The sequence below is a fragment of the Sciurus vulgaris genome, assembly GCF_902686455.1.
Source record: "Sciurus vulgaris genome assembly, chromosome: 14".
NCBI lineage: Eukaryota > Metazoa > Chordata > Mammalia > Rodentia > Sciuridae > Sciurus > Sciurus vulgaris.
The window spans coordinates 30,186,478-30,210,449 of NC_136475.1; the positions used below are offsets into that span (position 1 = coordinate 30,186,478).

Consider the following 23,972-nt stretch of genomic DNA (forward strand, 5'->3'; position numbering starts at 1 on the left):
AAAAATGAATGAATAAAATAAAGGTATTGTATGCAATTTCAAAAAGAAAACAGAAAGAGAATGTTTTTAATCCTTTCATCTTTGGAAGCAGCAGTAAGTTCAGATCAACTCTATGGCTACAAAACTACTAGAATTTCTCAAACCAGATGTCTCTTTATTCCATTCCCAGGGATATTAACTGTATATGTAATATATAATTATGTGCACACTATGACCTATGATAATGTGAAATATATAACATATACATAATTTTTAATGAACGTTAATAAGGAACACTGAGATGATCTCCCTAACACAAGCACCTGGAAAAGTGGCCCTACCTTGTCCCTCTTGCAGGATTTCACCTCCCCAGAGCTTGGCCATTTAGGTTCAATTATAAGTCTCCTGTCACTTTCTCTACCCAATCAAATCTCTAATCAGTTTCTTCACCCAATCCCACCTTCTGGTTGGGAATCTGACCTCCCTATTGGCTACCTCATACCTTTTAAACTGCCTTTTTGGTGACATCATTCTCCTACCAAATCTACTGCCACCTGGTAGAATCTTAGGGTTTCCATGGAGTTGTAAACAAATTTGGATCATCACAAGTGACCAGTGACCAGTAACCAGTCATCAGTGACCAGTGGCCAGTGGCCAGTGACCAGTGACCAGTGAACTCCATACTGGGAAACATGCATTCTCTAGCCTCAGTCACCCAGACATCCTCTGGGGTGGTCTCCTCATCCTTTGTATCTGCAATTGATGTTACCTCTTCTCTGACAATGTCAGGTAAGGAAAGAAACTTTTTAAAGTTTTTCATTAGACTTTTTGCTGCCTCAGTGGAGTCCAATTAACTTAGAATAATACTATTGGAGTCCAATTAGCTTAGAGTAATATGGAAAAGGATGGAAGTAGAAACCTGGAGACCTAATTTGAGTTTTCACTTTGACATGTACTAGGTATGGGATGGATGATCATTTACTCTCTCACAAAATCTGTTTCCTCATCTGAACTAGAAGAATAACAGACGGACTACACTGGTCCCTTTCTTTTCTAATATTGAGTCTTAAGGGGCATTTTTATAGAGAATGAAATCCGATTAGAGGAGTAACTTTGTTTCAACAGAAAGAGAGAAGTCCCAGCAAAGACAAAAACTCACACTGGTTACCAAGAGGGTTTCATCTGGAACAGTGTCCCTCCACCAATATTTCCACTTCAGTATTTCAAATTTAGTGCTGTTCAAAAAGGGACATTCACATATTTTGGAATTGTTTAAACTGTGTGAAAGAGAACTAGGGAGAGGGATGGGGAAGACAGGGTTGTAAGGAGGCAGATATTCCAGGGCAAGGAAGTTTGGACTGTTGAAGCACAGGGCAACAGGAACTTGGTGAGTGAGAAAATATCAAAATAAGGGAGAAGAAAATGTGAGAATAAAAGAGATGAAGAGCATGGAGATGTTCTCAGTTAAAAAGTAGTTGGCTGGAATGGAATATACAAGAGAAAAAAAGATTTTAATCAATGCAGAGAGGATAGTGTGAAATCTTCCCAGCACTTGGACATTTGAGGGTGGTCGAGAGAATGTCTTAATTAACTGACTAGCAAGGACACTTAGGGTAGAATTAGGGTATCACTGGGGAAAGCAGTTTCTCAGAAAAGTCACATTTGGTTCTTTGGAGTTTTTCTATGGCCTCTTTGAACACAGATGACCTAGACAGTTTGAACATGAACATTTTAAAAGTGTATTTTAGAAATGCTTCTTCCTCTAAACATGCTAATGAAAGTGGACAGAGACAGGCCTGGGGAAACCGCAGTTTTCCATGTCCTATTTTACTCTGCTTTTTAAACTACACAAATTTTTTAAAAATTATGTGCCCTTACCTGCTTCAGAAGGATGCATTCCTGTGGTGATAGGTAGTTTTCAAGGAGAAGCTGTTTTCCATCTTTATAATAACTTTTTTTCTTCATGAGAATATATACAGATACTCATTAATATGTTTTAAACCTAAGAACCAAAAGGAAGACCTATGTAAGAATAAAATTCAAGCTCCATATCTCTACTTCCAAATTTATCTAAAATAACATTTGATTTTTCTACATTTCAAAAAATTGTTTTTGAGTGGGGGTGGAGCTTAGTGGTAGAGTGAATGCTTAGCATGTAGGAAACCCTGAGTTTGATTTCCTGTTCTATTAAACATCATAGAAATTTCTTTTAACTGTATGATTATATTCTGGTGGTGATGTTTTTATCACACTTTAGGGACAACATTTTCCTGTTAAAGATAATTATAAACTAGATTGTGATGATAAATATAACTTTAATGATGACGTATAGTACTTTTCTGCTTTTTTATAACAAATGTTTATCAGAAAATGTTTTATATTAATTGAAATAACTACATAGTGGGATTACTATCTTTCACATGGTGTAGGTAATATTTAGAAGAAGATGAACAACAACAGAGATGAAATTACTTTACATTTCTTGTTTCATTCTCTACTTTGTAGAAAATTTCCTTTCCTCCTTCCTTCCTTCTTTCCCCCCTTCCTTTTTCCTTCCCAGTGCTGGGGACTGAACACAGGGTCTCATACATGCTAAGCAAGCATGCTATCACAAGCTATCTCCCCAGCACATCTTGTTTTCTCTCTGAGACAAGATCTTGCTAAATTGCCCAGACTGACTTTGAATTTCCGGGCTCCAGCAATTCCAATGCCTCAGCATCCAGAGTGCTGGGACCACAGGTCCAACCCACCATGCCTAGACTCATAGTGCTATTTTGCTTCAGTTTGTGCATATGGTGGGAAAGAAGAAGGTTGGTTTAGGTTTCATTTGTTTTGCAGTACCAGGGATTGAACCTAGGGGCACATAGCCATTGAGCTACATCCTGAACCCTTTTTAAATTTTATTTTGATGATTCTCGCTAAATTGCCAAGGCTGTCCTCTAACCTGTGATCATCCTGCCCCTGCCTACTGAGAATCTGAGATTGCAGGTGTGTGCCACTGCAACTGGATTAAAAACATTTTTCTTGAAATATTTATCTACATACATTGTGGCTACCTAAACGTTTACATTTACATCAATTAGTTGCTTATTACACAATTTTTGTTGATATAGTTTCTCTGTCTATAGGTACTGGTTAGAAATTCATTCAAATTTACCTTCAATTTTGCACAGTGTTTTGATTAACAGTATTCACTGAAATAAAGGAGAAACATTCATTTTCATTATATTGTATGTATGATAAAGGAACTTCATTGGTTAGTAAATTTACTATGCTTTGACGCTTCCTAAATATCCAAGTTTTCATTAGTATCCAGGTATTCTTTGTAGTTCTGGGCTGTTTTTCACTTTTGCCTTTCTAACTTTCCAGAACTTACTACATCTTAGCCTATATAAATCTAATGTAATATGTCACTTTTTCATGGATGAATTATGACTGTTTTTATTATTGTAAACACCTTACTTGAGTAACCGGAAGCTCAAAAAGTTCAAATAAATTTTTCTAACAAGAAGCATTTCTTGAAAAACTTACTCTCAAGTAGTAATGTTGATGTTAGATGAAAAATCAGGCTCGAATGTTGAAAAAAATGGCCCTGTAAATTACCATCTGGATGGTACAAGCAAACTCCAGAAAATGGCATGCAACCTGCTCAAACAAAATGAGATGCTGAAGAAAACAGTGGTGATATCAGTACTGTTTTCTTTGAATAGAGAAAAACAAAAATGTGTTTCTCCTCATTTCTGGTATTTGTCTACAGCACAGAGACCAGGCAAGAGAGTAAGTTTCCACAACCTGGTGTTGATAATGAACAAGTCAATAATACTTCCCTGACCCTTGGTTTACTCACTTGAAAACTGGTAATGTTAGACATTCTCTAACTTCTAAATGTTTCTGTTGAAAGGCATACTCATGGGCCAAAATTAGTGGAGGCTCAAGGGAAAGCTAGGTCAGGGAGAAGGAGGTGCGTAGGGAACAATGTGTGGTTCAGACCACTTGGGTCTTCGGTACCCAATTGGAGAGAAACAGCATTTCATCACCCGAGTATCAAACTGCTCCAACACTTGCAGCCATGCTAAATGGTTTGATTTGGGGAATCTCAATGATTATTGGTATTAGAGACTTCCTGACTGCCACAACATTAAGATAATACCATTTCTCAAGTATCTTAAGAATCTATGAGTCTCAATTTTTGCATCACTCTCTTGCTTCCTACAGAAAATTTCCAGTCTTCTTTTATACTTGGAACTGCAAATTCTCTGCCTCTCTCTCTTCCTGTGGTGAGCAATGCAGCTTCCCTAACAGGAAGCACATGTAACTTCTCCAGAGTCTCTGCTCCAGCTGTCAGTTCGGTATGGCTACTGCCTTCAAACTCGGGCACCTCCTTCCAGCCACTCATGGGCAGTGCCTACCTTTATCAACATTCTAACACAACCATGTTGTCTACAGCTACTAGCCAGCACCAGGTACCCAGAGAACCTGCCTCCTATTCAAGTATTTTTGAGTGGGATAATGTTGGAGGTACTGAAAAGAAGTCATTTTCACTGGGGGACTTCACTCTGACTGTCACTAACCAGGACACAGCAGCTCCTTCCATGTCTATGACAGCCCAATATGATACACCTTCAGATGCCAATGTCATAGTCCCTGAGTATCCATCACTGTCAGCCAGTTTTGTCCAAGAGACAGCATCTCAGATTCCAAATCAGGCACATACCCTGTCACTTCCCTACCAAGAAGGAAGCCAGGTCTACTTCTATGATCAAAACACACTGGGACCTCTGCTCTCTGGAGATCTAGGCCCCTACCTGCAATTCTATGGCTCTGTGTCATATGCAAGAAGTAGGGCCGCTGTCCCTCAACCAGAAATGGTGATGGTGCTGAAGGAGGTTCAGCCCACAAATGTATTACCATCAGTCTCTACCCCTGGCAACTACTACTCTGTGTCCACTCAACCTATTACAGAAACAAACTTTCAAGGTGAGTACAAACAGTAGCATGGGGAAGGTATAAGATCAGAAATTAAAAGAGGGTCAAATAGGCAGCTGGGAGCTGTGGGTCTACAGATATATAGAATTTAAGTCCTGAGACTTTAACCCCTATTCTTATTCAACAGTTTACATTTTCAGACTCTGCAAGAAGAAAATGCTGGCACTCTAAGAGCCATTCACAATGCATTTAAGAGTCCTCCATGAGCACACTGTAGGCAATTAATTTTCAGTGTCTTGGTAGATCAGTCCCTCCACAGCAACACATTATGAATGCATTTCCCTGATTTTGCTTTGCTCTCTAAGGAAGATACTTCAAAACTGACCATGGTTTGACAGTTTAATTTTCCTTCCTTAATTCTAGGATTTAAACTTTCTATTCAGAGATCCCATGCAAAGCAGGTTTCTCAAAATCTGTCCATTAACAAATATGTTATCAGGAAGAGCTCCACCCTCTCCTAGTACATGGTGTTAAGTGTTCATATATTCTTGGGAGAGTGGAGAGAATTCAGAGGTTGCAACATGAGAATGACAGGTTTCATCAAACATTTTTTGTGGTTATCACACATATGAGGTAAGTGTGCTACCAATCAGCCATGCTGCCATGAAAATGTTGCCAGTCCAAATCTAGGATGTCAAGTGATCACCTATAATTGAGGGGGTCAACACTCAGCTCCTAACAGAGATCTGTCCATTGTCCTTAAAAAGAGCTACTAGAAATGCCTTCTCCACAGTTGGCAGTTTCCTGATTATTGTGTTGCTGTGTAGTGGGAGCATCCTACTTACCATCCTCCTTGATTCCTTTGCAGTGATGGAAACATCCATAGGGATGGAGGCTTCCGTGGGATTGCAACTCCAAGTCACACATTTTGTCTGCCACAACCTCCAGAATTCCCCAACTCCTGCAGTAGCAGAAGTATCCAAAGCCTCCAAATGCTGGAGAGTAACCCATCACCTGAACTTGAGGACATTTGAGTAATAACTCCAGACCAGAGCTCTACTAATTTCTTGGTATTGCCTCCAACTCAAAGCCAGGAAGAAATAGGCAGTAACAGTTTGGATGAGGTTAAAGCCATGCTTTCAAACCCTCTGGATGCCTATATGTTTGCAGTAGAAAATCAGGATCCTCCACTACTCCCTTTAGAAATCTCTGATAGCCACAAGCTCCTGGCCTCCATTGGTCCTCTGGACCAAGAGGAGATGCCTCATTCTGAACATATCAATCTGGGAAAGAGTAGCCTGAGTCTTGAGGACCAAGGCACACTTCAAAATGGGATTGAATGTAGCAGTGATTTTGCAGACCCCTCTGCACTGGTGGGGGATATTCACCTTCCCGAAATTTTCAATTTCTTCAAAGACCTTGACCAACCTGGAAGTGCTCAAATCATAAAAGCCAATGATACCAGAGACATCATGGTGAATCAGGAGCAGGTAAACTCAAGTGACAAAAAGGGTCCTACTGACACAGTTAGGAAGAACAAACATAAAGTGTCCAAGCCTCCTGATGGGACTCCTAAGGCCAAAATGCAGCCAAAGCCCCCAGAGGGCACATTAGAGGGAGAAGTTGCTTGCAGGGATGAAGACAGTCACAGGGCTCTTGGGAACAGAGCCAAGCATTCTAACAGGAACACTCAAAAGGCTACACCCAGCAGGAACAGCAAAGCTAAGGGTTGTGGGAAGGGAATGCACAAAAGGAGCAGAGAAAACAACTCCAAGAAAGCCAAGCATAGTAAGCAGGCAGGCAACAAGGTCAAGACAGAAGAGAAGCCAATGGTTCCTAAGGCAAAGCGCAAGAGACATCAACCTGAGCTGAGCCAAGATACCTTTAAAAAGCCTCGAAGCTATCTAGGCATGCTCATGCTGGAGTCAGTGCAGGTTTTTCATGCACTGGGGAAGAAGAACATTAAGAATTTTGCACTCTCTTCCTCCCGGGCCCTGGGAAACTCAAGCAGTAACAAAGATCCCTGTCCTTGTCCAGTTAGGAAACCCTGGCTGCAGGTTAAAGGTCCTGAGAAAACTCAAGTCAGAGCCCAGAAACCAGATATCAGTGCTGACAAAGAGTGTCCATCTCCATCCCAGCATGAGCTTCCACCTCCTGGGAAGGTTAAATTGGTGCCTTTGCCTTTTCTGTCCTCAGAGAAACCCCAACCTCGACCTGTATATCGCAGGCCACAGTCTCTGGCCTCACGTAGACCCACTGTGGCTTACCCTGCCCAGCCTGCTTCTACCAGCTCAGCTCAACCCAGGGCAGTCAACCAATCCCGACCAGCTCCTGCCAACACATCTTTGATGCGTCCTGCCAAGCCAGCTCAGCCAGTTGTATCCCATTCAATCCATTCAGGCTTCACCACATCTACCCAGCCTAGTGTCCCTCAGTCTGCTGCCTCTAGGCCTGCGCTCTACACATCATCTTGCACTTCTGTCCAGCGGGGCCCTGTTTCCAACCTTGTGAACAAGCTCCAGTCCCAACCACCCAAGCCTCAAAACCGATATCTGCTCCAAGACTTTGCCTTACAACCAATTCCATGGAGGAAACCCAATGTTCCTGAGCCAGTAATGTCAACTCCCATCACAGAAGAGCAGAGGCCAGAGCGGGAAGCCATGAAGAAGAAGGCTCAACAAGAGCGTGAGAATGCTGCCAAATATCCTTTGGGGAGGTGCAGTTTTTCATTGAGAGGGAAAGAGAGATGGAAATTGCTCACTACTATGGCTATACAATATAAGAGCTGCTAAGACTGATGGTGCCACGTGGCTGCCAGTTAGTTTCCACATGTATATAGATAGATACAAATTTAATTATTCTCATATGTTTTCAAATTTTAATAAAATTAGATTAAGAAACATCAGAGGCCTTTTGGTAGCACTTGGGTACCAGTTAATGTTCCACATATAATACAGAGATAGATAGATATGAATTCATTCATTCTAATATAGTCTCAAAATACAGTAAAGTTGAATAAAGCAATGTAGTAGAAAATATTAATACATAAGTAATGAGACTTTTTGTACTATTTGAATACCAAATAGTTTTCCACATATATATATATCTATAGGTTCGAATTTATTGATTGATATATTTTTAAAACTTAATAAAATTGAATAAAGAAATGTAATATAATTGTCTAATAGATAAGCAATAAAGAGGTTCTGGTACCACTGGAGCATCATATACTTTTCCACATAGAAGTAGATATATGTAGGTTAGGGTTAGGGTTAGGATTATTCATTCTGATATACTTTTCAAAGTTAATAAAATTGAATAAAGAATTAACAGATAAGTAATAAAGAGAACTTTTGAGTTTTGAATTGCTATGAAGTGTGGTTTTCTTGGAAGTGGTGGTGATTAAAGCCTGCATGCGAAGAAAGGACCTGAACGTGGGACAGGATAACAGGGAAAAAGGATAGGAATTGAGGAAAGAGGAAGGAATACGACCTAGCACTAGGAAAGCAAAAGGATTTATACCAAGAATCAGGAATGGATGAAATGAAGTCACAAAGTTTGAAGTTAGGGTTAAAAGCATAAAATCTGAAACAAGTGGAAAATGACAGAAGATGGGTTCAGGTTGACCAGGAGAAATGCAAATATCAAACAAAAAAAACCCTCGTGGAGAATGATCTAGGTATTATGACCTATCAGAAAGGCATTTTTAGTAAATTAGATTCAGGGCACAAGTCTAGCATGTTTGGGTCACCTAAGATCTTGACTGGGGTGGGAAATACAAAACATGGGGTATCTACCAGGGCTGTTGCAAGGGTTCACAGTTATCCTGAGTGCACCTGACAACGTGGGACCTAGGCAAGTGAACTGCAGCAGTATGAGGCCCACCGAGAACATGGCCTGGAATAAATCATCATTTACTCAACACCCATGCACAAGGGTAGAAGAGATGCACTACTTCAATTAACCTTCAAATAAGTCCAATATCCCTGTGCCACTTTACTAAAGATCTACTGCTGTATGATCACAAATTTTGCGCAAAAATATGGTGTCAATCTGAGGCCTATGGCCTCAAGTCCTCTGTGATCCCAAGTGCCGTCTGGCAGCCAGCCTGGCTTTCAGAGCACCGCATCCGGACATTACCCGTAGCCGAGATCACACCTCAAAACAAGGATAAAAAACTAAACTGAGGGACCTGTCAGTCCTCGTCCACTGATTCCTGCACGTGCTGCCCTCAGAGACCACTGCCATCAATCCACGAAAACATCAGTTCTTGGCGTCCATCTCCACCCTATGCGAGCAGATAGTGCGCGTGCGCAGGGGATAGCCTGCCAACAGCTGCAGGACCCAGAAGCCCATTGCTGTGCAGGCTCTTCTGGAGGGCAGAGGCCAGAGTCCTCGTGCACAGCTGCCCTGGGAAAGGATGACCGACAGTGGGAGAGAATAGGAAAGGAATGGAGTAGCGCAAGAAGATGACGGAGGCAGCAGATCATGACTATGCAAAGATTACTAATGTACATTTTAAAATATTGCTGTAGATATAATTCACATAACGTAAAATTCATCATTAAAAAGTGTGCAATTCAGTGACATTTAGTAATTTCTCGGGGTTGTGCAAGCATCGCCACCATCTAATTCATAACATTTTCATAATCCCAAAAAGAAACCCTTCTATGTGTGAGAGGTCACTCCCATTCCTTCCTCGACCTGCCCCCAGGCAACCATTAATCTTTGGTTTTGTCTTTTCTGGACATTTCATATGAAAGGAATCATACAATATATGACCTTTTATGGCTTCTTTGAATTAGAAGACTGTTTTCAAGGATTATCTGTGTTGTAAAGTGTTGAGTCCTTCATCCTTTTTCAGATTGCCTGTGATTATATTGCATTGATATCCCATATTTGTTTATATGAATACATCACCAGTTTAACTTCAAACCATGTACAACCACAGGGAAGGGAAGTTGTACTCCGTGTACATAGTATGTCAAAATACGTTCTATAATCATGTATAACAAAAAGGACATAATTATTTTATTTTTAAAAATCAGAAATACAAAAAATTACAGCATGTGCTTATAAGCCAATTTATAAAATAAATGTGTAAAATGAAATATAAAATGATAAAATCCCTACCCTGAAGTGTACCAAATAATCCTAAAATTTCTTATGTCATTTAACTCTTTTTGCAATTCTCAACCTTGAGATTGTAAGTTTTTACCAAAAAAGTTTTGAATTATTAGAAAATAATTTATATAACTCATAGCTAACTCATTGGAAACAAAGAAACAAAATTTGACTAAAATTAAACTTATTCCTCATTTATACAATTGATCATCACATTTAACAAACACACATATTAAAGATCTCTCCAAACATGCATAAGAAACTTTTTTGCAAACTTATCACTTTTTTTGCTGACAGGAGAGACCACTCCTTAAAGTAGCTATAGCTGATGCTCCAAATCACAGATTAAACTCAATGTTATCATTTTTTTCTTTTTTTATGGTAATTTTTATTCATTTATTTTTTGAATTTTTTAATATTTTTATTTTTTTGAAGTATATTTACTCTCTATCAGTGAATTAGAGACCAACATTGGCTTTTTGTAAAAAAAATAATCCTAAAATATACAGAAACTATGGTGCAATTCAATGACTGATTTTAAAAAAGAAAAAGAAAAAGAAAAAACAGGGTACTGCTTGCCCTGAAAGCATTCCTGATTCTTAAGGCACTTGGTCAAGGTAAACCTCATGTGATAACTCAGTTCAACCATAAAAACTACTGTCAGTCTTATCTCCTGTCACCAATGATGGCAATCAAGAAAATAGGAATGGGGTTAAAGGATGAGTATATCTTGATCATTAGAGGAATTTGTGGAAGGCAGGAATTGACTTTCAAGAAGTCACTGAAAGTTGGTTTTGGAGATTCCCAGCCCTCCTTGTGTGAAGCAAGCGAGCGCGCGGGCACCCTGCACTGGCTGCAGAGCTGCTATGGGCCCACCAGGCCCCTGGTGCCCTGAGAGCGAGCACCAGCTTAGAGCCAGGATTGAAACAACAAGATGGCTGACCAGGATCTTGGGGGCATTAGCCCTCTCCAACAAATGATGGCCTTAGGGGCTGGGGCTTTGGTCACCTCCCTCTTCACGACACCCCTGGACGTGGTGAAAGACCGCTTGCAATCTCAGCACCCCTCAGTAGCCAGTGAGCCAATGCCTCCCTCCAGACTCTGGAGCCTCTCCTACACTACATCCATTCTCCAATCCACAGGGAAGTGCCTCCCATACAGCAATGGTGTCCTGGAGCCCCTGTAATTATGCCCAAATGGTACCCACTGTACCACATGGTTTCGTGATCCTACCCACTTCACTGGCACTCTGAATCCAGCTACCGCCATCTACTTCACTGCCTATGATGACCTCAAGGCCTTCCTTTGTGGGCAAGCCCTGATTTCTGACCTCTATGCACCCATGTTGCTGTGCACCAGCTCACGTGGGCACTGTGACAGTGATCAGCCCCCTGGAACTTGTGCGGACAAAACTGCAGGCTCAGCATGTATCATACCATGAGCTAGGAACCTGTGTCCAGGCTGCAGGGGTTCAGGGTGGCTGGCATTCACTGTGGCTGGGCTGAGGCCCCACAGCTCTTCGAGATGTATCCTACTCAGCTCTGTATTTGTTCAACTATGAGCTGGTGAAGAGATGACTGAATAGGCCCAGACCAAAGGACCAGACGTCTTTGGGCATTAGCTTTGCAGCTGGCAGCATCTCAGGGACAGTGGCTGCCATCTTGACTCTACCCTTTGATGTGGTGAAGATGCAGCACCAGGTTGCAAGGGGAGCTGTAGAGGCTGTGAGAGTGAAGCCCCCACCAGTTCACTCCACCTGGTTGGTGCTTCAGAGAATACAGGCTGAATCAGGTACCAAGGGACTTTTTGCAGGCTTTCTCACGAGGATCATCAAGGCTGCCCCCTCCTGTGCTATTATGATCAGCACTTTTGAGTTTGGCAAAAGCTTCTTCCAGAGGCTCAACCAGGAAAAGCCTCTGGGCCATTAAATGGGGCCAGGAAATGGACTCTTAGTTCTTCTGTGGATGGGGGGCAGGAGGAGACTGAATCAGGTGCCTTTTCCTCAGCACTCAGGGAAGGGGCCTCCTTTCCCTCTTCTCTAACCAAGAGCCCCAGGTAGGGCTGTCCCCCAACCCTGGGTCATCCAGGTCTTCCTTAGACCCAGTTTGCTTCCTGTTGCTCCCCCTTTCTAAGATCATCCCTTTCCCACCCCCAAGTTCAAGACCAAATCTGATAACTGCCTGCCTCTTGTGTTCCCTTTGTGTTTGTCTGTAGCTGGGCCCCCAGGAGCCAAGAACCCCTGGGATCAGCTTAGTCTCCCTGCCCTGTTCATGCTCTAAAAATTAAATAAGTCAGCTTTGATGGAAATACATTCACAAGTAAGAAGGGAAGGCGGGCTGGGCTGTGAGGTCTGAGATTTTGACACCCATCCCCATTTACCAGGCAGCCTTATCTCCCACTACTGTTCCTTCCTACATATTCTTAGTTCAGGGTAATTGAACTGTCATGTTCCCAGGACATTCCCTCCACTGCCTTATCCAATGAGATTTGTTAACATTTGCCCTCTACATAGATTCTGTTTCTGCCTTCCCTGCTTTTCTGGAAGCCTTTCCACTTCCTCTCCCTTCAATCAGATTGATTCTGTTCTCTGTAAAACTCACAGAGCTCTTTTGATCTGCAATACAAGTTAGATAATTTATCAGATTATGTAGTTATTTGTCAATAACTTTTCACTTCCTGCAAGTGAGGAACTGAGTCTTGTTCGAGTCTGATTCACATTTGTGTTTTCTGTAGGCTGAGCACAGTGTCTACTTGGTATACATTTAGTAGGCAAATGTATTGAATTAAAAGGAAAGGACTGTGCCAAACATTAATTCCTCATCTGTAGATGTCATCATCAGACTGCTGATTCACAGTGCATCTCATGGTCTGACTTTGTCACCTCTCTGGCAGTTCAGACCTTGCTGTAGAACGTCCAGAAAAATAATGTACTTTTAAACTTTTTTTATTATTAAAATATGACTGAATTTGCTTCCTAAACTGAGTTTGCTGGCTTTCTCAGAGGGTTTCTCCTTGGTGTTCAGGAACTGGGTCCATCCTTGGCATCCTGAAGCAGTTTTAGAATTTCTTTGTTCATGCATTTTTAGAGAGACCAGACTTTTGTTATCTTAGGGGGTTGGGACTTGGGATTTAAACATTCTTCTCAAGACTAAACTCAGAAGGAAATAACTACCTAAGTCACTTTCCATTATGAAGACTATATTATTTTATGCCTCCATGAAAGTCATACTCTAACATTCTTATGAGTTCAAACAGAGATGAGAAATAAAATGTTCTGTTGAAAGGGGAGGTTATTTTTTAATCCTTCTTTTTAGATTGTGACAGGGAATTTCCAAATATCTTAGAAATGTCTTGGAAAGTAGTGGTTTACCCTTGTCTGACCTTGAATAAGTAAAGCCTACTCTTTTCTTGAAGTATTGAGAACATGAACTCTAAGTGCAAAGTTTCCTATAAATCACAAGGCACAACTCATCCTGGGAGCTGGAAATGAATAAGTTACATGCTTCCACAATACAATGGTGGAACCTGTGTAGGACAATCAGTCCCATTCCAAAAGGGAGAAATAAATGAAGAACTGAGTGACTGGAGCAGGCTTGGTAGTGCATGTCTATGATCCCACTACAAGGGAGGCTGAGATGGGAGGATTCTCAAGATCAAGGCCAGCTTGGGCAACATAAAAACCAAACATGGGAAAACAACATTAAGTCTTCATGTTGGAGAACAATCTCTTTTGATTCCACGTCCTGCATCCTGGGCACACTAGGACAAGTGTTGGACCACCCGGAAGACCTCAGACAGCCCATTTCTATATTTTCTGCTGAGCTCAGTTCACGCAGAGCTCTCATGAGCTGGAGTCTTATGCCCAAATTGTTCAGAATGGAATCATGGGCTGATGGCTCTCTGGTTCTGGGTCTTGAAGCACTGCCCCACTCTTCCAATGCCAAGGTGCTGCCCCCAAAGGGGCCTCTCTTTGGTGGCTCTGCTCCTATGACACGTCTCTGAACAGGCCCTCAGACTGTCTGCAACATACTTTGAAATCTAGGTAGAGACCACATGGCCCCACAGCTCTTAGGGGAATTGGCTTATATGAATAAGGAGGCTGAGAAGTTCCACAAAATATTTTTGCTAGATGAACACCCTGGAATGCTGGTCATGTGGCTCAGTTCACATCCAAAATCTTCAGAACCAAGGCAGCTCATGGCATAATTCTCAGTTTCAGTCCAAAGACCTTAGAATCCAGGAGCCACTAGTGCAAGTCTTAGAGTCCAAAGTCTAGAAACCCAGTCCTGATTTCCAAAGGCAGAAAAAGAATGCCTTTGTTGTGATTCTGTCTGGGCTCCTGCTGTTTGCATGGTGCCCACCCATATTAAGAACAGATCTTCCCCACTCAATCTGGAGAACCACCCATCAGTTTCCTTCAGAAAACCTCTGAAAGTCACACCCAGAAATAACTTTACCATGTATGTATTCCTTAATGCAGTCAAGCTGACACATAAAATTGACCATCACAACTCCTAATCAGCTGTGGCCACAGGCTGGAGAATAGATTTTATGACAGTGTTTTGATGTCATTAGAATGAGATGCTCACTCAGTGTCTGAAGTTGGGGGGATTCCAGTGACTTAGGATTGCTCTCCAAATGCTAGCAGCTGTGAGCTCTGCTTGGAATGATTCAGCCTCATGGTCTCAGACTTTTCCCTTCACCATTACAATTCCTATGATTGATAGATTGCACCATGTGGTGGTGCCCAGGAAACTCTGTCCTCATTTTCTCCAGTTATCCAGTGCTAGCACTCCTCAGGGTGTGGAAATATGTGGAATTTCTTTGAGATACTGGCAAAAAAGAAAACAAGAGGGGGAAAAAAAAAAAGAAAAACAAACAAACAAAAAACTCAAACTCGTTCCTGAAGTGAAACTTTCCTTTTCCTTGACCTCCCATGACTCTCAGAGAAGATGTTCAGGGTCAGTTTCTCTTTGCATCAAATCCTCCACAGATGCAAACATGGACTGTACAGTATAATCCCGTTAGATCTTTAGACTCTGTATTTGATTGCTTTTCAGATTCCCTTGTATTGAACTGATTATTATTATAGTTTGAAACACCAAACTCTAAACGTAGTAGGAAGAGCTAGCCACTATGTATACCACCATGTTCTGAGCACCTCCTCTGTGGTATAGCATAGAAATATAAAATACAGGTAAGACACATAGTTTATGTTCACAAAAAGTGTCCAATCAAATTGGAGAGATGGAAAATGTGCAACAAAGATACATGGTATCCTGACTGTATGTACCACATAAGCACTAGGAATTTTGAGGAAGGAAAGAGCACTGAATGCAGGCACTTGAGAACCCATTACTAACTGCGGAATGAATCCATGAATGAAGTGGAACAGACGTAGCCAGAGTTTAATGAAGGACTTAACAGTGAGAGGAAAACTGCTTTAGACATGAGCAAAGGAAGAGAAATGCTATTCCACTTGGATCTTTTCAGGAACCATGAGTCCAACGCAATAGGGATGTGGTGTTTACCCAAGCTGGGCATCAGAGGAAGGTTAGGGGCTAGTCAGAGCATCTCTGGTTATGAAATGTGCCCAAAAATACACACTAGTAGACAAGGTTGTGAACCACTGAGGCGAGGGATTCAGGGAACACAGAAGTGACTCGTGCTGTGGTGGGAAGTAATTTTGCTTGTGTAGATGTTTGACTTTCCACAGTGAGGATGCAGGAGTGCATGAGAATCGTGACAAGCTGTTTTCACCTTTGGCAGATGAATTTACCATTATCCACGTTCCCATCCCCAAGCAAAGTGCTGGTATGATTACTGCAACACAGAGAAAGAACTTTTCCTCATACAGGATCAGCAGCGTCTCATCAATTTGGGCGGGATTCATGTAAGCAAATCTCAGTTCTCTGAGTGTTCGTCTCATCTCTATTTGTGTTATGAACACTGTTTCTTGTTTTGAATGGATTGTACCTAGATTATTTATTGTTTTCCTTTCCTTTGGATACAGTTCCTAGTATAATTGAGTGCTTGTACTAAGAAATCGGCACTTTTCCAGAATCTCTGACAGTGGTGTTAGATCCAGCTAATGTGTATTCTCTAAACAGAAAATGGAATTCTCACTCAGTTACACCTCTACTACATACTGGTAGCTACACTAATGTGGAAAAAAAAACAGATGAGTCTTTCTGACTGTCTCAGTCACAGTAGATCACTTCCACTGGAACAGCTTCAAAACTTCACTCTTACAAAACATCCATTGCTTAGAGCTGCGCTCTCAGATGGGCTCATTGCTGAACAACTCTCTGCTACTTTACTATGTTAACTGTGACAGAGATGAGTCAATGTCACTGAGGCTCTGTTACTAGTTCTGTCAAACATTACAAGAATGTATTTGGTATAATGGGAATAATTTTGAACATGGATAAGACTTTACCAACTTCCTGGACACTATCATCAGGGCACAGTGCTTCCTACACAAGGGGTTTTAGTCCTGTGAAGCATTCCAGTATGAGCGCCTTCCTCTCCTGGATGGCCTCTGTTGTCAGTCACAATCCCTTCAGCTTGTGAGCTGGATTTCTTTCATCATTTTTCAGAGGTGAAGCCACTTCTTTTTGACCATCTAGCACAGCTCTTCTTTACATCAACCACATCTTTCAAGTGTAGTGTTCTTCAGAGTCTGAAAGAGGTGCTGCAAAATTGGCTGCTGGGGCTTTCTGTGGACACTGGCAGGAAACCTCTGGCAAGCAGTCCTCTGGAGACAATCTTGGGTGGATCCATGAACTCGTGTCTAAAGTGATTCACTATGTAGGATGGCTGTGCACTACTGCACTGTGATTGGAGAGTAACTACTTTCTTAATGCAGTTCAGGCTGGATTTGTATGTGAAGGATGTGACAGATTTGTAAATTATAACCTTCCATTAGTGGTATTATTTGCTCCTGGGATATTCTATTCTGCACTCCTCTGCCTGGATACCAGTAAACTGAACCAGCTCTGATAACAGTATGCACAGGTAATGTAAAAATTGGATGCAGCCAAGAAAAATGACTTGGTACAAAAGGCAAAATCAGAGTTCAATTTCAGCAGCAAGACCTATCAATAAATTTATCACTAATTGACAACCAGTTGGTTGCCTGTGGACATACAAACCCTTTGAGAAAGGAATATATACTGACCTCCAAGTCAGTATATATTTTGTACTCCACTACTCTAGCAAAAGCTGGAGTAGTGGAGTACAAAAACAGGTTAAATTTAGTCTAACACCCTTCTCTATTAAGCTATGCTTCTTCCTTTTTGCTGCATGAAGTCCCGAAGAAAGGACAATAAACATGAGCTCTACTCAGGCAAAGAAATGGAATTGGTACTTGGAGTATTTATTCTCAGAGGTTACAAGGTATGAAACATTTCATAGGAAGTAATATTCATCATTCTTCTGTCCCATGATCAGAGCTGTCCCCTCATCAGAGAGCAAAACCACCATGACAATATTAAATGAATGTAGATATACAAACAACACAGCAGACTAAATTCCTTCCTCAAGGCTATTCATTTCAATAGCACACTGCCATAAAGGAGTATTCAGAATGGCCTCCTGTCAGTGGCTCAGGACAACCTTGGTGTGGCCAACTATATTTCATCTTTAAATTTTTAGTTTACTGGTGAAAACTGACCTCTTCCTTCATCATGCTCTGCCTTCCACCAAATCATATGTGAAGAGACACATCTGCTATGTGGTGGATTTTTCACATTTTTCTATATTATGAGCTGCATTGATAGAAGAGAGCAGGTAATACATACTGCTAGTTAATCCAGACATACTTATGCAGAATACTCTGCTGCCTCTGTGAAACCTCTGTGGTTATTGACATTTTTTCTTATGTGAACAGCAGCAGCAGTGACAAATTAATAGGATATAACACATGACTCTAAGAGCCCTGAGTAGCTGATGGCCTCCAGGGCCTTCACTGGTAGGAATTTGTTGAAGGAAGGAAAAAGGGACAGTAGGTAATCAAGACATTTCTGTTCATACTGATACGGTTTCATTAAACTATTTTTCTTGTGTGTGTGTGTGTGTGTGTATTATATATATATATATATATATATATATATATATATATATATATATATATATAGTTTTTAAATGTTCAGGCCTAAGTTAATGAATTGCAACTTTACTTGGAGAAGGAATTCTGAAGCTTTTTATGATTTTCCTATTAGCTACATTATCTTGTTGAAAATATAAATGTTGGAGGACTGGGGTTGTAGCTCAGTGGTAGAGAGCTTGCCAAGCATGTGTGAGGCACTGGGATCAATTTTCAACACTGAAAATAAATAAATGAACAATGTCCATCAACAACTAAAAAGTAATTTTTAAAAATATGAATATTTGCTCCAGTGTTACTGAACAACTCTGCTACTCTTAATAAAATTCATATCATTTTAGAGGAATGAAGCTGAATTTATCTTTGCATTGAAGGGCACATTCTCAGTTTTTTCCTATTCATTAAACTGTATTATTGTATAGTAGAAAACACACTCATCCATTCACAGCATGAATTAATATGTATTGAGTTCCTTACTGAATGCCAGGTATTCTTTTTGGTGTGCTGGTTATACAGTTGTATCCCATACAAAGTACCTTCTTTTATGGAGTTTATGTTCCAATGAAGGAGAAAGATAACATCCATAAAAGCAATATATAATATCAGGTGCTAAGAAGAAAAAGCAGGCATTAGGGATAGAATGGGAAGGTGGTTGTTAAGGTGGTTAGGAAAGTTCTGTCTGAATAGGTGATATAGGCAGAGAACCTCATAAGCATATGAGCCATTTGACTAGGAAAAAGCATTCTGCAGAGGCAAAGGCAAGTAAAAAGGCCCTAAAATGTTTACTTACGTGGCATGTTTAAGGGACAGCAGAGGCTGGTGAGATTACAGCATGATTAAGACAAAAGAGTGGGAAGAACTAGGGACAAAAGGCAGAGACTACTTTCTGAAAGGGTGCATTTAGCCTTGTAAAGATAAGTAAATCAAGGCCATTAGTGAGACTCAGAAGATGGCATAATTTGGCTTAACCTTGAAATATGAAGATACATTGTGAAAGTTAGACTGAAGAGGATTGAGGGGCAAAGCAGAGAGAATAGTTAGGTTCTTACAGTATTCCAGACAAGAGACAGGCTAGTCTCACAGATGATAGAGAAATGTTTTAGATGTTGGATTCAGTCTCTATTTTGAAGGTAGAGAAGTTAGGATTTACTGATGGCTTGGATATTAGGAGGAAGAAAGAGAGGAGTCAAGGATGAGTCCTAGACCTTTGTTTACCTGAACTAGGTGAATTCTGAGATAGAGATGAGGCATACTGGAGGAAAATGGGTTTGGAAAAGCATGGAATCAACTTCTATTTTGTCCACATTGGGTTGGAGATGCTGAATAGATAACTGGATTTCAGGGTATAATTTAGGGCTTGAAATTTAATCTGGGAGTCATTAGAGAATAACCATGGCATTGGATAAAATCACTTAATACATATGGAAAAGAGAAAACGGAAAAGGACCGAGCCCTGGGGTCTTGCAACATTAAGGAGTAAAGAATAGGAATAACAAAAGACTGAGAAGGACTTATCAATGAACTAGAAGAAAAATGAAATTGCTATGGGGGAAGTCAGGTAACAAGAGGATTCCAAAAAGGTGGGAATATTTCCATATGTTCTCATAAATGAGTAGAAACTCAAATATTTGATCTTATAAGAGCGAGTGGAATAGTGATTAGCAGAGGCCGGGTGAGTTGGGGAATGGAGTTTGGAGAGGAGAGTTTATAGGTATATGGGTGCAGTTGGGGGAAAAATACTATTAAGCACTGTAGGGTAACTGTGTTTGACAACAACGAAGTGCACAATTCAAAATGGATCCTAAGTGCTGGGGGTATGGCTCACCGATAGAGAACCTGAGTAGCAATACATTCAATTCTCTTCACCACATAAAAATAAATAAAGACCATCTACAACAAAAAATATACATATATTTTTATATATATAAATAAAAGTGAAATCTTTAAAAAGAAAAAACAAATAGGATTTGGAATGTTGTCTAATAGAAAAAAATATATACATTTGAGATGTAATATGCCAATTACCCTGTTTTACATTGTGTACATCTATGTATTGAAATATCCCACTGTATACCATAAATATGTACAATTATATATCAATTAAAGTGTTTTAAATGAAATAATAAAAAATGCAAAAATGAGAAGAGAAAAGAAAGTGAACTATGTAGTCATCATGATGTATAAGAAATCTTTTAACAACAACAAAAAAGAAATTATGGGTCTCTTCACATACTTGTATATCATTTCTCGTTTATAATGCTGGAAAGACATATCCTTACTTTTAAGTGTACTCCTCATGGTTGTAAACAGCTTTTACTTGAAAAGGAGTTTAGGGCCAGCTGTTGAGAAGGCCTAACATGACCATACCTTTCTTCACGGACCAGGTGTGACTATCCATGATCACCAAGAGTTCTCTGCTCTGCTCTTCTCAGACTCATCCCACACAGACCACGTTTATCTCCAGTGTCGATGTGCACACTCACTTTTCCTATCAGATGATGGTACCAGAGTCAATAACTATTGTGTGCTCCCCCAAGTTTCAGGAGTGAGCACACAGGACTTGGTTCTGGGAGTTATAGGGAGGCAGGCACAAAGAAAGACTCAGAGCAAAAGGTCTTTATACTTGAGACTTGTTCTTTAGAAAATATCTAGATCGTAGATTTAACCGGCTGTTATCTAAAATGATTCTTGAAAGCCCCAAATTCTGATAAACCTATGTTGCTTTTTAAAAAAGATATATAAGCAATAGTTTTGTTGCTTTTCTAAGAGAAGTCCAGAAGAGTCAGGAGCAGGGCCCATGCCTGTAATCGCAGTAACTTGGGAGGCTATGACAGGAGAATTGATCCTCAGCAACTTAGAACCTGTCTCAAAAACACAAAAACAAAACAAAACAAAAAATCAGGGCTAGGTATGTAGCTCTGTGGTAAAGCACACCTGGGTTCAATTCCAAGTATTGAAAAATTAAAATTAAAATAAATTTTAAAAAGTCCACCAGAAATTTAGATTATTTGACTTGCAGTGACGGGAGTCCCAAGAGTTCAATGTTGTATTAAAGAATTTCAAATTTATGCTAAGTGGGTGGAGCTCAGTGGTAAAGCACTTGCAAGCATGCGTGAGGCCCTGAGTACCATCCGGGTACCATCCCTGGCACCACACACAAACACACATACACAGAAGTTCAAAATCAAACTCATGATGTCACTGTTGGCTCTTTTTCATTCCAAAAACTGTTATTTACTATGAGTTCTCCCAGCAAAACCAATGTGGTTGCACTGATGAATCAATCTGTAAGTGTGCTTCCTTTGCCAGACAAGAGACTTGTAAACCAGCATACTATAGAAGCTGTCTTAAAATGACCTCCATTCTACTGTGTGAGAGTGCATGCCTGGTCCTGTGTGTGTGTGAGAGAGAGGCTGAGGAACACCTTTGCCTGCCTCTGACACTGCCTTTTCTTATTTGAGAACTGGATTCTTTAAATTAACTGACCATGGACTAGAGATTTCTTCATATCGCCAGAAGGATTTCATCCACATAGCAAGGATCCACCTGTTGTATATGTGTCCAGTGTAGAAGAAACTGGAGGTGTACTTCAGGCAAGGAGGACAGTCAGAGCTGATGAGGTGCACTGTTCTGCCTGGCCCACATGGATGATATGCCTTGTCACTTCTCTTTCTAGATCTCTATAATATGGACAGACATGGGAAGCAATGTGAGATGGAAAAAGATTTGAATCTGAACTCTGCCACTAAATCACTGTATGTCTTTGAGACTACTTACCCTTCTTGGAACTCATCTTTCTGATCAGTGAACTGAGAATAATAATAAAATATGTTTATAGGCTTATTGAGAGGATAAAAGGGAGTAGGGCTGGAGGTGAAACTTACTAGTAGAACATGTGTTTAGCATGCATAAGGCCCTGAATTCAATCCCCAGCAATATGTGCACAAAAGAATAGTTTGCAGGAAGTACCTAATACAGTAGCTAGCTAATGAAATATTAGTTTTCTTCTTTATCAATCTCAACTGCTATGCCTATACTTTGACAAGAGGTTTGAATGAAAAGGAAAAAAACACCTAACATAGGCTAATTAAGTATACTTGATCTGGAATTTTGCTTAGCGGATAAGTGAAAAGCCTATAGCACAGAAGTTAAGTGGAAAATATCAGCATGAACACAAGCTTTTACATTATAAACACTCACACACACACAAACATAATTTCACAGAAAAAGCCTAGGAACATTTTCAGCCTGGTAGCAATGCATATATCTAGAACTCAAATGGTAGTCTCTAAGTATCATTCCCACTAAAAGGAATCTAAGTACCTTGTTAAAATGGCTGATTCAGGCTGGGGCACATATGAACAAGATGAGCCTGGAACTTTTTTACACAAATAGCAAAAACAGTGAATAAAGATTCCTAAAGTTGTTTTGAAATGTGTGAGGGCCAAATTGAGAAGCCTCACCCATCCAAAGACAGGGTTTCAACTTGTACCTCAGTTACAAAAACAATGCCATGGAGTTCATAATGATATGAAAAATAAATTAATTCAACAAAATCCACTTAGTCCAACTCATTATCATGCAAATTTAAATAAAAGAATCATGCCTACACAACTGGGCCTTCAATTGATAAGGGGAAACTTGTCTTTATGAAAAAATCCAGAGATAATTAAGGAAGAAAGAATTATTAATCTTTCTATTTTTTGAAGTCTCAAAAGAATTGATGGACCAATCACCAAGAACTGCTAACATCACAGAAAGATATAATCACGCATTTATAAGCTTCCTCAGGGAAGAACAAATACATGGTCAATTCTGAATCTGTCTTGTCACAAAAAAAAAAAAAAGAGAGAGCGAGACAGAGAAAACAAGTCTGAATACAATCAAGCTAGATCCAACTACCAATTTGCAGACAGTGAAGGACTAGACAAAATATTAACTACACACAGGGATGCAACTGTCAAAAATCTATGTACTACAAACACTACCTGATTAATACATAAATTTCAAGGTGCAACTGGCAAGTTAGAGAGACATGGAAGAGAATCTGTGGATTAAATAAGACATAAGAGTCTTAAAAACTAATTAGAACGTGACAATATTTTATGACATCTAGGAGCTAATTGGAAGTTTGAGCACTAACAGGAAATGCACCGTTCAAGAACTGATATAAAAAAATAAAAGTACATACATTTTAAATATACGTACCAAAAAGGAAGAGATAAAATTATATGACATCTGAGATTTGCTTTGAAATACTACAGAATGGGGTGAAACAGGTAGGGGTACAGATGAAACAAGACAGCCATCAGTTGTTAAACATTGAAGCTGAAGGCATTAGTAGGTATACAATAAATACCTATAAGTGTTATGTCTCTCTGTATCTGTGTGACATTTAGGATAACAGCTTAAAAACAAGAAGATGACACTGCAAAAGTGCAGTAGTTTCTCAGAAGGTCAAACACAGAAGGACCATGTGACCCAGCAATTCTACTCCTAGTCAGACATCTAGAACTGAAAGCAAGGATTCAAACAAATATTTGTATACCAGTCCAGCACAATAGCACATTCCTGTACTCCCAGTGACTCACTAGGCTGAGGCAGGAGTATCACATGCTTGAGCCTACCTTTAGCAACTTAGCAAGACCCTAAGCAACTCAGTGACACCCTGTCTCAAAATAAAATTAAAAAGGGATGGGGATGAGGCTCAATAATAAAGTCCCTCTGGGTTCAATCCCCAATACCAAAAAAAAAAAAAAAACAAATACATTTGTACACCAATGTTTATAGCATCGGTATAAACTATAGCCCAAGAAACATCCAAGCGCCTGTGAAT

The 23,972-nt window shown here is 40.2% G+C and overlaps 1 long non-coding RNA gene and 2 pseudogenes across 4 annotated transcripts in view; 2 read left to right on the forward strand and 1 right to left on the reverse strand.

Annotated features, from left to right (window-relative positions):
* Positions 1-23,972, reverse strand: part of LOC306644473 — a 178,830-nt gene that overhangs the window by 146,121 nt on the left and 8,737 nt on the right. The window contains exon 6 of one of the 2 annotated variants that reach the window (XR_013759393.1): positions 21,683-21,816. This is a non-coding gene — a long non-coding RNA (uncharacterized lncRNA). Of the gene's footprint in view, positions 1-21,003; positions 21,817-23,972 lie in introns of those variants that run through there. The other variant, XR_013759394.1, reaches the window with a different exon arrangement.
* Positions 672-7,687, forward strand: LOC306644523 (uncharacterized protein C2orf78-like; annotated as a pseudogene). Its single transcript has 3 exons — positions 672-768; positions 4,195-4,956; positions 5,774-7,687. The product of its transcript is annotated as an uncharacterized protein C2orf78-like (transcript).
* LOC306644459 (mitochondrial glutathione transporter SLC25A39-like) lies at positions 10,530-13,482 on the forward strand (annotated as a pseudogene). The gene has a single exon. The product of its transcript is annotated as a mitochondrial glutathione transporter SLC25A39-like (transcript).